The following is a 17,038-nucleotide window of genomic DNA, read 5'->3' on the forward strand; positions in this document are numbered from 1 at the left end:
CATCCCGCATCTCCTCACCTTGGGCCAGGGAGGGGGGTATTCCTTGTCGAGATAGTGATTCGCCACAACAACTTCCCTAAAGAGAGATGAGGGGTTGCCTCTGTGAATGCTTGCACAAGATTACGGTACCACGCCTAATAGGAGTGCAGGGCCGCTGTGCCTTAAGTACATGGATGTGATCGATATTCTGGACATTACGTGCATAGATTGTGCGAACCATGTTTTTCTGCCCTACAAGAAACCCTGCATCACCCTATGACCTTTAAGAAGAGAGAGTAGGTGTGCTGCACCCCTTTGCTATTGTAGGGGATACTTGCAATTATGTTGTTATGGTGATTTATGGTACTTCATGTGTTTTGTGTCTCTAAGCCAAGTTGCATTATTCACACAAAGATGATAATTCATGAATTTGCACAAAATACTACAATTTCATGACATAAGTGTTCACTAACATTATATTGGGACATACGTTGTTCTGGGTTCTCTAAGATCTAGGTAATGAGTAATACTTCAGTATTTCTATGGCATGCACAGTACTTATGATTTAGGTCAGTGAGGGTCTAAGATATATATGCATAATATAGATACTATACTTTGTATATGTAACCCTGTGTGGAGCCTCTTTTGTGGTGTCACTGGTGTGAATGTGTTGGCCAAACGCTTTACACATGCCCTTTGGATATAAGCCTGACTGCTCTGTGCCAGATACCAGAGGGTGAGCACAGCTTATCTCTGGTGTGTAACTTACTTGCCCTGACTAGAGTGGTGGGTTCGGCTTGGCATAGGTGCATACCCTAGCCAACCAGAAACCTAAATTTCTGAGAAGTTACAACTGCTGATTTGGCTACTTCATCAGCACCTGAATTCCCTAAAACATGATATTCTAAAAACGCTGATGGGCCAATGTATATATTACATGAGTCCGTGGCAGTTTGTCTTTGAGTTCTGCCATCTTTCCCCAAAGCACTTCATGCTTGATAGTGTTTTCTTTAGAGTCCTGGAATCTAGTAATGCAGATTTTCCTTGAAAGGCTGGACACAGTTTAGTTCAGCTAGTTGTGCAATTCAATCTCCAAGGGACTGCGTAAAAACCATCCTTCAATACTCCATGATTAGCTGGGCAGGCCACAGGGTACTGATGTTTGGTAGCTACAAGAGGCTGAACTGAACCATCAGTGTAAATAATATATTTATATTGATAAAGAGCAGCAGTGGGCATGGGGTACTCCAGTTGGTACTGGATAAACTTTTGAGTTTGCAATTTAGGGTAAAATACATCTACATCAGTGGCAGTCAAGGAAGTGGCCCATTGTATCCATCTGCAATGCAAGAATTTTGCATTTGGAACACTAGCCTTTGTGACAGCCTTTAACCCCTTCGCTGCCAGGCCTTTTCCCCCTCCTGTGCCAGGCCTTTTTTTGGCTATTTGGGGCAGTTCGCACTTAGGCCCTCATAACTTTTTGTCCACATAAGCTAGCCATGCCAAATTTGCGTACTTGTTTTCCCAACATCCTAGGGATTCTAGAGTTACCCAGACTTTGTGGGTTCCCCTGAAGGAGGCCAAGAAATTAGCCAAAATACAGTGAAAATTTCATATTTTTTTTAAAAAAATGGGAAAAAGTGGCTACAGAAGAAGGCTTGTGGTTTTCCCTGAAAATTGCATCAACAAAGGGTTTGCGGTGCTAAAATCACCAGCTTCCCAGCTTTCAGGAACAGGCAGACTTAAATCAGAAAACCCAATTTTTCAACACAAATTTGGCATTTTACTGCGACATACCCCATTTTTACGATTTGTTGTGCTTTCAGCCTCCTTCCAGTCAGTGACAGAAATGGGTGTGAAACCAATGCTGGATCCCAGAAACTAAACGTTTCCGAAAAGTAGACAAAATTCTGAATTCAGCAAGGGGTAATTTGTGTAGATCCTACAAGGGTTTCCTACAGAAAATAACAACTGAAAAAGAAAAATATTGAAATTGAGGTAAAAAAACCAGCAATTTTTCTCTACGTTTTACTCTAACTTTTTCCTGCAATGTCAGATTTTTTAAAGCAATATACCGTTACGTCTGCTGGACTCTTCTGGTTGCGGGGATATAAAGGGCTTGTAGGTTCATCAAGAACCCTAGGTACCCAGAGCCAATAAATGACCTGCACCCTGCAGTGGGTTTTCATTCTATACCGGGTAAACAGCAATTCATTTGCTGAAATATAAAAAGTAAAAAATAGCTATCAAGAAAACCTTTGTATTTCCAAAATGGGCACAAGATAAGGTGTTGAGGAGCAGTGGTTATTTGCACATCTCTGAATTCCAGGGTGACCATACTAGCATGTGAATTACAGGGCATTTCTCAAATAGACGTCTTTTTTACACACTCTCTTATATTTGGAAGGAAAAAAATTTAGCGAAAGACAAGCGGCACTAACACTTGTTTTGCTATTCTATGTTCCCCCAAGTCTCCCGATAAAAATGATACCTCACTTGTGTGGGTAGGCCTAGCGCCCGCTGCAGGAAATGCCCCAAAACACAACGTCAACACATCACATTTTTTGACAGAAAACAGCGGTGTTTTTTGCAAAGTGCCTACCTGTAGATTTTGGCGTCTAGCTCAGCCGGCACCTAGGTAAACCTACCAAACCTGTGCATTTTTTAAAACTAGAGACCTAGGGGAATCCAAGATGGGGTGACTTGTGGGGCTCTCACCAGGTTCTGTTACCCAGAATCCTTTGCAAACCTCAAAATTTGGCTAAAAAAAAAAAAAAACATTTTCCCTCACATTTCAGTGACAAAGTTCTGGAATCTGAGAGGAGCCTCCCAGCTTTCCCCCAAGTCTCCCGATAAAAATGATACCTCACTTGTGTGGGTAGGCCTAGCGCTTGTGACAGGAAATGCCCCAAAACACAATGTGGACACATCAAATTTTTTAAAGAAAACAGAGGTGTTTTTTGCAAAGTGCCTACCTGTAGATTTTGGCCTCTAGCTCAACCGGCCCCAGGGGGGCAGAAATGGCCTAAAATAAATTCCATCCCCACCCCCCGGGAGCGACCCTTGCCTACGGGGTCGCTCCCCTTGCATGACATTGGCGCAAACAAAAAAATCCCCTGTGCCTAGTGGTTTCTGCCCCCTTGGGAAGAAATGGTCTAAATACAATTTGCCCCCAGGGGGGCGACCCTTGCTTAATGGGTCGCTCCCCACCTGTAAAAAAAAAAAAAAAATAATAATAATATTAATAATAATATCCCCGGTGCCAAGTGGTTTCTGCCCCCCTTGGGGACAGATCGGCCTAATCAAAATAGGCTGATTTGCCCCCAAGGGGGGCAGAAATGGCCTAAAATAAATTTTCCCCCAGGGGAGCGACCCTTGCCTAAGGAATCGCTCCCCTTACGTGAAATTCACGTAAAAAAAAAAAAACCTCCCTGGTGTCTAGTGGTTTCTGTCCCCCTTGGGGGCAGATTGGTCTCATAAAAATAGGCCAATCTGCCCCCAAGGGGGGCAGAAATGGCCTAAAATAATTTGCCCCCTAGGGCAATCCTGCTTTTGAAACGCTCAGAGAGACTTCAAAGGGAAGGACATTCCTTTCCTTCCCTTTGAAGCCTCTCTGGGCTTCCCCCACGTGATCGAAAGAGAAATGCTTTGCATTTCTCTTTCGATCGCGCTGGAAGCTGAGCTTCCAGCGTGATGGAAGGAGGCCCTCTGTGATGGTCAACACGCGATGCGCTCTGACGTCACAGGGGTGGGTGGGTAGGTGGGGGGGGGTCAGGGGTGGAAGGGGAAGGGGAACCGGTGCCTTGGACGAGATCACCTCGTCCAAGGCATCGTAGGGGTTAAGGCTAGAATTGGGTTTACAACAATGATGCGTTTTCCCTGAGCCTGTGGTCTTTTCTTAATGACAGCCATTCTTAATGACAGCCATCTGAAACCACAGTCCAGTATTTTTTCAGTGGATGGAAAACTCATTTCTGCATTGGAATATAATGTGATTTATATGCAATAAGCACAGTGTCATCTTCTTTGATTGCCACATATGTAAAACCATTGGCATCCAGAATTATCTGGGTGACCAGATTTGTTTTGTTTTCACATGTGTGGAAATGTTTTGCTTAGGGATGTGGAATTCCTATACGTAGACTCACAGGACATATTGTTTGGGGTCAAAGGCAACAAGTTTTCATGATTATTTTGTCCATGGGACAAATAGGTCCAACCACCCTGCAGTTAATGGAATATTTGTGTCCATACATTAATGTAGCTCGAACTTGTATTTATGGTTCATTACTCCAAAGCCTTTATTATAAGGCAAAGCTCTATAAGGAAATGTTGTAAACTCGGACTTCACTGCTGACAGTGGTCCTAGTATAAAAGCATGTAAACGTTTGCAGAGTTTATTAATATAAGGCTATATGTAAAGCTCCCAGAATTCATTCTGTTGAGATACAAATATCTGCAGAAGCTTGAAAGCAAAATTGCTAAGTTTTTGCTTTCAAGTTAAAGGTTCACAATAAAATGCAACTAGGAAACAAATGTTTTGCTAAACTGCTGTGAAATTTTATGTACCATTTCTCTGAAGCATCTACTAAAATGTCTTAATATATTCATCAGGGATTGAAAATAAGTGGTTTGAGGGAAAGTGAACTTGTAAAATGCTCAACAGATTTTCGCATGAGCAAATCTAAACATGCATATTTGCTCATGCTAAAATACAATTCACAAATATTTTCTAGGAGTACAATTTCCTGATCTACTTGTGTAAATTTTAGTGAGTTCATTAAATATGTATATTTGCACTAATGCAAAAACATCTACCCTGGGTGCACTTTTGTGACTTTCTTTCAGAATTGGGCCCATAATTAGGTTGGGTGCTTTAACAAAGGCCTTTTGTTTTTATTAACATTTTCTCTCCCTCCATCCATTTGTCAGCTGGCTTTACTGTGAGTGACAGCCATCTGCTCTTTCCCAAGGGGCATATGGGAACACTAACTAGTTTTGTTGAGTGCTAAGAACTACTGTGGTTTTGTGTGCTTTTTGAGACCAAAACTATTTTTGCCAATGTGTTTTATTTTTTTTTACACACTTATGAGGGCCCAGCAGTTACAACAACAATAAAGTTTTACATAAGCCATGTCAAACAAGACACGCATTGACAAAACCAAAAGACTGACCACCTATGTCAGACCTCCAATGCTTGTTTATTTTCATGCTTCCCATAATCTTGTTGAAACTGGTCACACTGATTTTTATTGTGCATATTTTTGGAAAATACTAGCGTGCATCAATACATTTTACTAAATGGTGCTTCAAAGAAAGTGTACTTAAAATTTCACAGTGATTTAGCAAAACAATTTGCCTATTTGCATTTTTTTCTGAATATTGTATTTTGAAAAGACAGAATCAAAAATACATTTTAGAAACAGGGGGTTCAGCCTGTGATAGCATGCGCTAGCGACTGCGCATTGCTTGCAAGATGCTGTCATAGTTAGGAAAGTGCTTGGAGCCAACCCATGGTTTACCATTTGTTGGCTTGTGTGGCACTCTTCCTTACAGCCTCGTAATTCATCACTGCATGCCTGGAATCATTTCCGTTCCTCTGTGTACAGCAGGAACCAAACACTGATTGAGTCAATCTACTAAGGGCCGCGTGCTGATCCTGACATGATTGAGGTACTATTTTCTTATTTTAACTTCTACTGCCTTGCAAACAGAAGGCGCGTGACTCGAAAAAACATGCCCACCAGGACAAACAAAATTGCAAAGTTGTATTTTCTATAGTTAACCTATTTTATTTTGCCAAGTCTTCTTTTTTCACTTTGCACTCATGCTTTGTTTTTACTCGTGGGCGCAACTCTCAAAAGATGATTATCTTGTTTTAAATATTGTAAAGCAACATTACTTCTTTCTTAAGTTTCATTTTCAAAATGATACTTTAACATATAGTGGTGCAGTACACCCCAATCTGCCCCACTCCAATCCAAACCACTCACCCCAATCCACTCCAGTCCACCACACTCTAATCTTTCCAATCCACCCCTCTCCAATCCAAAACAATCTGCCCCACTCCAATCCAAAACAACCTTAAAAAATCTGTCCTAACCCAATCCAAAACAATCTGCCCCACTACAATCAGCCAAACTCTAGTCCCCCACACTCCAATACTCCCAAACCCACCCAAATCTGCCCCACTTGAATCCAGAACAATCTGCCCCACTGCAACCAGCCCCACGCCAATCGAAAACAATCCGTCCCATTCAAATCTGCACCACCCAGATCTAAAACAACCTGCCCTACTCCAATCCACCCCACCCCACTCCACTCCACCCCTATCTACCCCACTCCAATCTGCCTACTCCATTCCAAAACAGTCTACACCCCCACCTCAATCCAAAACAGTCTGCCCCACCTCAATCCAAAACAATCTGCCCCACCTCAATCCAAAACAATCTGCCCCACCTCAATCCAAAACAATCTGCCCCACTACAATCAACCATAATCACCCCACTACAATCCGCCCCACTAGGATCCAAAACATTCTGCCCCATCACAATCAAAAACATTCTGCCCCACTCCATTGCAAAACAATCTGCTCCACTCCAATGCAAAACAATCTGCCCCACTCCAATGCAAAACAATCTGCCCCACTCCAATGCAAAACAATCTGCCCCACTCCAATGCAAAACAATCTGCCCCACTCCAATGCAAAACAATCTGCCCCACTCCAATGCAAAACAATCTGCCCCACTCCAATCCACCCCACTCGGATCCAAAACATTCTGCCCCATTACCGTCAAAAACATTCTGCCCCATTACCGTCAAAAACATTCTGCCCCATTACAGTCAAAAACATTCTGCCCCATTACAGTCAAAAACATTCTGCCCCATTACAGTCAAAAACATTCTGCCCCATTACAGTCAAAAACAATCTGCCCCACTCCAATGCAAAAATTTCTCCCACTCCAATGCAAAAATTTCTCCCACACCACTGCAAAAATTTCTCCCACACCAATGCAAAAATTTCTCCCACACCAATCCAAAATAATTTCTCCCACACCAATCCAAAACAATTTCTCCCACACCAATCCAAAACAATTTCTCCCACACCAATCCAAAACAATTTCTCCCACACCAATCCAAAACAATTTCTCCCACTCCAATCCAAAACAATTTCTCCCATCCAATCCAAAACAATTTCTCCCACTCCAATCCAAAACAATTTCTCCCACTCCAATCCAAAACAATTTCTCCCACTCCAATCCAAAACAATTTCTCCCACTCCAATCCAAAACAATTTCTCCCACTCCAATCCAAAACAATTTCTCCCACTCCAATCCAAAACAATTTCTCCCACTCCAATCCAAAACAATTTCTCCCACTCCAATCCAAAACTGTCTTCCCCACTCCATTCTAAATTAGTCTGCCCTGCTCCAATCTGGCCCACTACAATGCAAAACAATCTGGCCCACTCCAGACTGCTCCTCTCCAATTCAGTCCACTTCACCCCACACCAATTTGATCCACCCAAATACAGACTAACTCGATCCAATTTACTTCACTCCAGTTCACCACAATCCAACCCACCCTACTCCAGTCCAACCCATCCCACCCAAATCCAACCCATCCCACTCCAAACCACGACATTCCTATCTAACCCACCCCACTCCAATTAAACCCACCCCACTCCAATCTAACCTGATCAACCCACTCCAATCCACCACAGTCCAATCTAGTTCACCTTAATCCACCCCACTCCACCCCAAGCCACACCACCTTAATCCACCCCACTCCAATCCACCCCACATTCCAATCCACCACACTCCACACCAATCTAATCCACCCCACTCCATTCCAATCAAGTTTATCCCACTCTAGTCCAATCCCCCACTCCAAGCCAGTCCAATCCACCTCACTCCATTCCTCTCCACCCAACTATAATCCAATTCACCCCATTCAATCCATCTCATCCCACTCCAATCCACCCGACCTTATTGCATTCCACCCCAATTCACCCTATCCAGTACACCCACCCCAATTCAATCAACCCCACTCCAATCCACTCTGCCCCATCCACTCCATCCCACTCTGCCCCATCCACTCCATCCCACTTTACTCCAATCCACCCCACTCTACTCCAATAGCAGATTTCCAAAACAAGCAACTAAAGGAATAGATACATAAATGGTAACAATACAGTACTCTAGTGAACGGCTGTTGGATCAACATGGTTATCAATTCATGCTACCCGACAAACACTCAGTCCATCAAGGATTCTGAAACTCGATACAACCTATGTCCACCCGTTATAGTAATTCCATCTTCTTGACTCAACCAATGATGGTCTGCTATCGGGTCCACTGCCACGAAATACTGGCAAACTCTCTCAACCTCGTGATGATGAAAACTAGGGAACAAAGGGGCCCAACTGCTCAAGAGGAACAATCAGGATGGAAAGGAACCATGCTAAAGGAAAAAAGAAAGGAATTGTGTGTACCATTTGCCCTGATCATCCTCACTACCCTAACAGCTGTCATCTACTTATATGATCTATAATTACCAAAAAACACCATGCTTACTGAAGATCTGTATGGCCAACATTCTAAAGAGTACCATGAAAACATTGCCATACAAATGATGAACCCCATCACAAGAAATGAAATGTCTCAGATTGTTGGATTTGTCTAAAATGTCTTTCCGTAACACAACACAGGATACCTTTATTGCCTTTGAGTTAGGGGCTTAATGATTCTTGTTATATTCTATTTAACAATGATCGCCTGGTCTTATGGGCCGAAAGGTACTGATGTCTCTGGAGGGGTAGGTGAAAATAAGCATAGTGACCATAATCCTGTAGAACTAGTAGTCAGACTACCTGTTAGTACCCGACCTAACAAGCTCTTAGGGGAGGCAGATCTTGGATAAAGAATAACAGACTTAAGATAAGCAGGCAAACGGCCCATATCCCCTCCTTGTTGATCACTCTGATTAATCCAACAGGAATTTAATTATTGACTGCTTATTAGAAGATAACCTCCTACCAAAAGAGATTTTATCAGCTTTTGAAAAATTTATTATTTTGATTAGAAACCTTATTAAGGGTAGCCGTAGACTTGCATGGAGTCCCTAGCCAGGTTAGTTTGATAGCATATGTAGAGCTGCTAACAGAAGGCTGGCTTAGCTCTTAACACTATGCCTAGGAACAAGGAATTGGTAGCAGCAGCCAGACTATAAACAGTCCATCAGAAACAGGAAACTTGGAATCAGGAAAGAAATGTGGGAAACACTTCAAACCTGCAAGGATAAAAATATCACAAGATTGTGGAACACTGCAAGTATAAGGAACATTAGTACTACTATGACAGACTGGCTAGAGTCCAAAATTAGTCTGGAATGCTGGCTGGACCACTTCAGGTAGATCTACTCCTTTGGGAAAAATTCTGAGAAGTTTAGGATGGTTCCCTTGGAGATTAGATTTGACTGTGAGGAGATTAAGGCGGCCATCATTGATAGTCCATCTAAAAAGGCACCGATGGGGTATCAATGGACATCTACAAAGAGAATATTCTTCTGTGGGCACCTATTACTACCAATGTCCTTAATGCTGCAGTCTCCCAGAAATGTCTTGCCTCAAGGCAAACGTCCTGTATACAGCAACACAATAAAATAATGGACGGAGTGCTGAAACTTTCAAACACTCACCCCCATTCACAGATCTGGGTTAAATCAATTGTTTTTTGCTCACCATGCCACCCCAGTTTGGACACAGCCATATGCAAATCAGTCTTGACAATGCTACTCATAGGAACAGTCCAGCCTGAACTGCCAGGTCAGGCCAGGTCAGGTCCTCCCTGGACCAGAAACAAACATTCTGGGACCAGTCTGGAGTATCACTGCTCAGACAGGCTAGCTTGAATTGAGTGGTACAGCAAACAAGGGACCCATGTCTTGGCATACCATGGCCTCTTGGGATAGCAACACAAAAAAGATGATGCACAGAGTGCTGAAACTTTTCAAACATTAAACCCCTAGTCACAGATCTGAGTTAAATCCATCATTATTTTTTTTTGCTTACCATGCCACCCTAGTTTAGACCCAGCCATATGCTGCAGTCTTGCAGAAAATGCCTCACGGCAAATGGTCTGTATAGTACTTGTTCTCAAAACAAGTAATAGGCCCCCTAAAACATGTCCGGCAACGAGGACGGTAGCAGACACCTGGAATAGACTGACAAGGGAAATGGGATGGGGTCACAGACTAACCCCTAAAACACAGCTTTAGACGGGCACCAAATTGTAAGCATTAGTGGCATTGAAGGGATTTAGAGGCTAGGATGCCATTGGTCTGTCTGCACTGGCAAATGTATGGGATGCCAATGGGGTGGTCCCCTTTTCCTATTTACAACAAGAATATCGGATGCCAGATGCACACTGGCTAAATATGGTCCACTGTCTCATGCACTCAGGGAAAGTATCATTAGAAGAAGAAACTCAGGATGAATATCCACTGGGAACCTGGCTACTAGATGAGCGGGTAGAGAAGAAATTGTTTTCACTGACTTCTAGTACAGTGATGAGACATACACAGACCCCTCTGTTGAAGATACAAGATAGATGGGCGCAGGTCCTAAGGAAGTTAGATGAGGAAGACTGGAGAGAAGTGCTGGATTTCCCTATAAAAGGTGGCTATAAAAGCAAGTTTTTGACTGATCCAGCTGAGGGTATTACATTGGGTATATTACACGCAAACGCCGATACTTAAAATTGACTGGATGAAGGATGCGTGCTGCCTTCGGGGCTGTGGTTTGGAAGGTCCTTTGCCCACATACTGTGGAGCTGCCACTTTATATGACAGCTCTGGGAAAAGGTGGGGAAATCATTAGAGGCAGCGACAGGACTGCCTCTGGATCTGACACCTCAATCGGCACTGCCTGGTATCTGGAATGCTGCAGACCACTCCTGTTACAGAAAACTGCAACTGAGGAAATATTTTACCATTGGGGGGGGGGGAACCAAAGTGTGGCAGTGGTTGTATGTTGGGGATATATTGTTTTAGAATGTAAAGGCATAATAAAAAATAAATTAAAAAAGCAAGTTATATGTAGGATCCCTGATGTTACAGACCAATTTTTCTGCTTGAGTCAATGGTTAAGATCGTGAGATGCATTATTTTACATAAGACTGAGGATTGGCTCCATCAAAAAACATACTTAGTTTTGTGCATTATGGGTTTAGGGAAGGCCTTGCGAAGCAAAGAGTGCTTGAATTTACACCTTTTGATAGGGAGATAAACAATTGTTAAAAAAAGGCCCATCATTCCTTGCTTTTATGGATCTTAGTAACATCTTCGATTGGGTAAATCGCTCTATAATGTGATGCATTCTGTCTAAGTTAGGCATGCCCCTTTCACTAGTTGATTGTCTCCAAACTTTGCATGATGGGGTCAGTGCCTTAGTTTGATGTGGTATAGAGGGTGAATGCTATAAATTTTTTAATTTGTCCCAGGTTGTCCGTCAGAGATGTGTGTTAGCCCCCATTTTTTTTTCTTTGATATATATTAATAATAGGTTGCATTCTTTTTTTTAACTACAGAGGGGAAGGACTTACTGAAGTTAAGGGCAAAATATGTGCCAGCTGTACTTTATGCCAATGCTGTGGTCTTGCTTTCACGCACACCGAATGATCTTCAAGGTCTTATAGACTCTTTTGTCAAATTCAAGGATTATTTAAACCCAGAAGTAAATCTAGAACATATCCATTATATGGTGTGCGGAAAGCAACAACACCAAAATTGGACCAATGTTGATTAAGGGGCAAAATATTAAGCAAGATAGTGACTTATTTTACCCAGATGTAACTTTTGATTCTTATGGTAGTTGGTTACCCTGAATCTACAAATGATGTTACCATTTTAATCACTTTGTGGGAGCCCTATTTGAGTTGGGAACCAGAGTTGGTAGTCAATGGATTCTGCCTTTATTGAAATTGTATAAACATAAATGTTTACCAATCATGAATTTTTCCATATCCATATAGGTGGATGGGGGAGGGTTGGGGGGGGGGGGGGGGAGTTTGGGAGGCAATCGGTACTGCTCAAGTTTACAACAAGAGGAGAATAGTTTCTGTAGGAAATTGCTCTGTTTAGAACCAGGTAGTCACTATTTATTTCTACAGGAGGAACTGGGCTTATGTTTTGTGGAAGACCGCATAAAGCTTGTGCCACTTCTCTTCTGGATTTCGGTCTAAGGGCATAAACATACTGAATTTAACCTTAAAATCATTACGGATTGTTTAGCTTGTGATTTGTGGCACAAGATGTCTTGGTTTAGTTACATCGGACGTACTGCTGAAACACTGGGAAGACCAGAGCTATATTTGACCCAACATCTGCTGGATAAAGGGGAGAACTTGAGGTTTGCATCTGCTGCTAGAGGTGAAGGAATTGGGGAAACTGACAGTGTGTATAGAAACCTATCGCTCCCAAGTTAAAAAAGTCCTGGGAAAGATCACTCTTAACTAGATTCCAAATGGTCTTCATCAGATGCAATCTGTTTCCCTTTAGGACAGTATGACACAAACTCTATGTTGGTGTGCCCATGTGATGTAATCTCCTCTCAGACACTGGTGCACTTTACCCTTTTTTGTAAACATTTTGACCTTTTAGATGGAGGTATCTATTGCTTATTTTAAAATCTCAGGGTTTGACAAGATAGACCAGCCTATATCTTTCTTTTTATGTTGCCTGATGTTGCTGTGAGTTTTTTGTGTGAGCTTTCTTAAAAAATGCTTTGTGATGGCACAATTCAAATAATCTTTCACCAAATTTCATTTTAGGATATTTATATCTGATGTACTATATTTTACTGTGCTTTAAGTTCTTTTACAATTATTCTTCAATAATCGAAGATGATGAAGAACATATATGCCAAAAATATCGATTCCCAGAATACTGGGGTACAATAATATTGTCAAAAAATTACAATATCATTAATAAATATTAAATAAAACACTTTTATATAAAACAATTATTTAAAATAAACAGGAACAATTCCATACTTGTTTAAATTAAAAATGAACATATTACATCACCAAAATATTTACAACGCACCCCAGAAAAAATATATAACTAGATTCAAAACAATATAATGAAAAATATTGCCATTAAGTACAAACATTTATACAGCAACTTAATTATTCATAAATAAATAAAATTATATTCAAAGCTATCGGGCTATATATCAAATTGTATAAATAAAACATAAATTAGCATTTGCCATAGAAGGACATAACTGGTAAAACAAATTTAAACTAAAAGCAAATTAAATCAATAAAATCAAACTACAAACACCTTAACCAATACAAACAAAACAAACAACTAAATTAACAATATAGAAGGCACACTAATTTTACCAACAAAATACTTCTAAAATGACCAACACTGCAAGATGAGGAAACTCTGCTGGATTCTCTACCAACGCCCTTAAGGATTATACATCTCGACAACTACCTAAACAAGTAAGTAAAACTTATAGTAAAACTAAAGCTTACTCATAAATTAACTTAAAAATGTAAAATAGCAATTAACCAACAAAACTCTTATATAAAACTTTTATGAGAAGCCGACAGCACAGACTGTGCCGCATCTTTAATGCACCTGAGGTAAGTGGCGATTAAACCAAGTTAAGGCTGGTACAATTCAAGATTCTATATAGAGTGCACTATGAGAGGGTTTGCCTGAACAACTTTGGGAGAGCAGCGTCTCCCAACTTCCTGCAATGTAGAGAGTGGGGGAATCTTTTCTCCACACACTCTGGAAATGTTCAGTCATTCAAATCGTACTGGGCTAGAATCCTAGACGAAGTAAGGACTGTGTTGGGGGTGGATATCCCTTTAGCGCCCAGATATGTTATCCTGGGAATACCAACTGAATTGGACATACCATGCCCTAAACTCCTTTTTAGTAACATTGACCTCATGGTGGCCAAAAGGGATATGGCTACGTACTGAGGAGCCCCTGAATCACCCACAATTGGTGGAATGGAAAATAGGAATGGATCTATAAATGGCAGCTGAATAGGTCAAATACAAGGCCAGAGGTTGCCCAAAGAAGTTCCATCAGGTATGGGGGCCATGAAGGTAATATTAAGATATAGATATGAGGGAAACTACAGAAGGAGAGCTTCCCGATACCATCTCATTATGACAGAACAAAAGATTGCCTAGCACAGGATAACGCCCTATACCTGTTTGACTGCCATGATTTAATGAAGCAATATCATATGATTGCTACAACTGAATGAAGGCAACCCAAACTCAAATGTACTTGTTGTTGTTGAGGAGCAGTTTGGCGTCATGTTAAAGACGGAGAAAAACAAACAAAAAAAAACAGAATGCTATTTTACGATAGCGACTACAGCTTGCTTGTGTTCGAGTGCTGCTGTATATGTGTGGTTTCCACAAACGTTTGGGTGTGAACCGAATGCTTAATAGTTGAAGGCCTCTACTCCCTCGATTTCACAACATCCTAGAAACCTCTTCCCTTTTTAAAGATTTGAGATGATTGATGGTCAGAAACTTTGTTTCAGAGTTTTTACTGCCAGTGCTTATGATGAGCAGAATTCATTGAACCCATGTAGGAAGTGCTGAAGGCCACTCGGGGTCTGTGAGACATGCAGGGTGTCATTGGCAAAGAGTAGGATAGGTGTCCTCAGGCCTGCAATGCTAGTATTGTGTTGGCAAGATGACAGCAGCTGCACAACACTGTTTAAATACAACAAAAACAAGGTCAGGGCCAAGACACACCTCTACCTAACTCCCTTCTTAATCGGAACCGGGTCTGTGAGCTGGCCATAGTCCCCTTCACATCCTCCCCCCCCCCCCAACAGACTTGGGCGTGACTTTCCTCATGCAGCCAAACTATAACGTTTAAGATGTTCACTGGCATGCCCATGTACTTTAGGACCGTCCACAGCTTGTTTCGATAAACTAAATCAATGGCGTATTTTAGATCGATGAATGTCACATAAAGATGACCTCCGCCGGTCAGCACATCAACAGAAATCGAAAGACCTGGTCTATGGTGCTTGTTTTCTTTAAGAAGCCTGCTTGCATCGTCGAGAGTATGTTATTCTCGTCAATCCAGTCATGGACAGATCCCAAAAGAATCCAGCAGAACACTTTTTGGACAGTGTATTAGGCTTAGGGGCCTATAGCTAACAGGCAAGATTTTATCTCCTTTTTTAGGGTCGAACATGTGCTAGCATGCGCTTGCGCATGCGTATCGCTTGCAAGATGCTGTAGTAGTTAGAAAAGGGTTCTGAGCCCCATCCATGTCACATCTGTGTCTTTCATGCATTCGTGGGCAGGCCTTTTAAAACCTGCTTGCTTTCATTAGTGGAAGGCATGCATACGTCATGACTTTTCCAGTGGTTAGCCCTCCTCGAGTGCAGCGACCAAGTACTGAAAACATACGAGGCTCGCTGTTTTTCATCCGGTTTGTGGACTTCTTTTTTCACATCGCGATCTCGCTTGGCAGAAGTCGAACGCTTTGCATGACATTGACCCTGTTACATTTTGCCGGTTACATAGATAATTGCATTTTTGCCTATAGGTTTCACTACGAGTGAACTGTAGCAGCGCGATCGCGCTCTTTTTTTTTCTTCATTTAATGAGGCAAGAAAAGACCGGTTGGGAGTTTACAACCGCTAATAGCTCTAACTCAGAGAAATGCGAGACCCGTTGCATTGCAAATGCTTGTTTAATATAGGGACAACCTCGCCCCCCTTCCAGGAGTCAGGAATTGGTGCACCCTTTGTGACTGCAGTTGAAAACACTATGATATACATAGCCTAATTTGGCCTATCGCTAAGAAAGGTGTCACCAGGAATGCCATCTGACCCCTGAGATTTTCCTGTGTGATGGTGTCAAGGGCCAGTTTAACACCTCTTAGATCAAATAGTAAGATATCTTGGTAGTTATGTTCTAAACTGTTGCCTGAGTCCAATGGGGTAGAAGAGTATAAGCTTTGGACATGTTCAGACCAGGCGGTCTGAAGTACGTGATTATGCAGTTGTTGGTTTGTTCCCCGCCTTCCCCAGTCCCCAAACCATAGAACAGTCTCTGCCATCACATGATTTGAGCATGTCCTAACATCTGGAGTCATCCCAGTACCTTTTTCCCTTGTGCGGGGTGTCCTTATAAGCTTTCCATGTCACTTTTATGAGCTCCAGGTTTTTAGATTTGATAGCTGTCCCTAACTGCTTGTTGAAGCAACTTAAAGCTTAGTTGCTCTTTTTAGGGTTCTTGTGGATTCGGGGGGAGGGGACAACATTTTTGTTTAACTTGCAAGTCTATTGGAGAGGCATGTGCTAATGTTAGTTGCCTCCTCACCGTTTGTTATTTAACAGTGTAAAATCAAAATTTAAGATGGCTTTTGGGAGGTCAGAAGTGATAAGGGACTGGATGTTGTGCCAGGCCACAACCTTGTGCTGTTTAAGGTTTCGCTTGTTATTGGTTTGAAGAAGATGCCCTTCTGGAAAGCGGAAGGACAGAAGGACCAATAGTGACTTATCCCACAAAGGGGAGAAATAAAGACTAAGCGAGTAGTGATCACTCTCAAATCTTCGGGGGAATTCCATGTCGATCACCTCACCCCACAATCTTAAATCAATTATCATAATATTAATGGGACTCTCGTGGTTTGACTTATTATAAGTAAAAGCCCCTCTATTATCTGATTTTGTTCACCCATTAGTGGCCCTAAGACCATATTCCAAAGTCAGTGACTTCAACTGAAGAGCGGCTTGTGTCCACCTTCCTATAGGGTGGTTCTTCAAGTTGTGGGTTACCCCAGACCTTGTCCTCCTCCAAAGATATTTCAATATCATTGCAATTTAAAGGCTCAAATGTGGAATTGAGATTCCCTGCTATTACAACCTTATGGGCATTTGGAATGTTTTCCCAATTACTTTCCAGGATGTCAGGTCTTTCAGACCTTTTAACACCTCTCACCCCTCTAGCATAGACATTATATTCATCAAATGTGCATCTCCCCCTGAAAGAAA

This window comes from Pleurodeles waltl, chromosome 1_2 (genome assembly GCF_031143425.1).
Source record: "Pleurodeles waltl isolate 20211129_DDA chromosome 1_2, aPleWal1.hap1.20221129, whole genome shotgun sequence".
NCBI classification, from domain to species: domain Eukaryota; kingdom Metazoa; phylum Chordata; class Amphibia; order Caudata; family Salamandridae; genus Pleurodeles; species Pleurodeles waltl.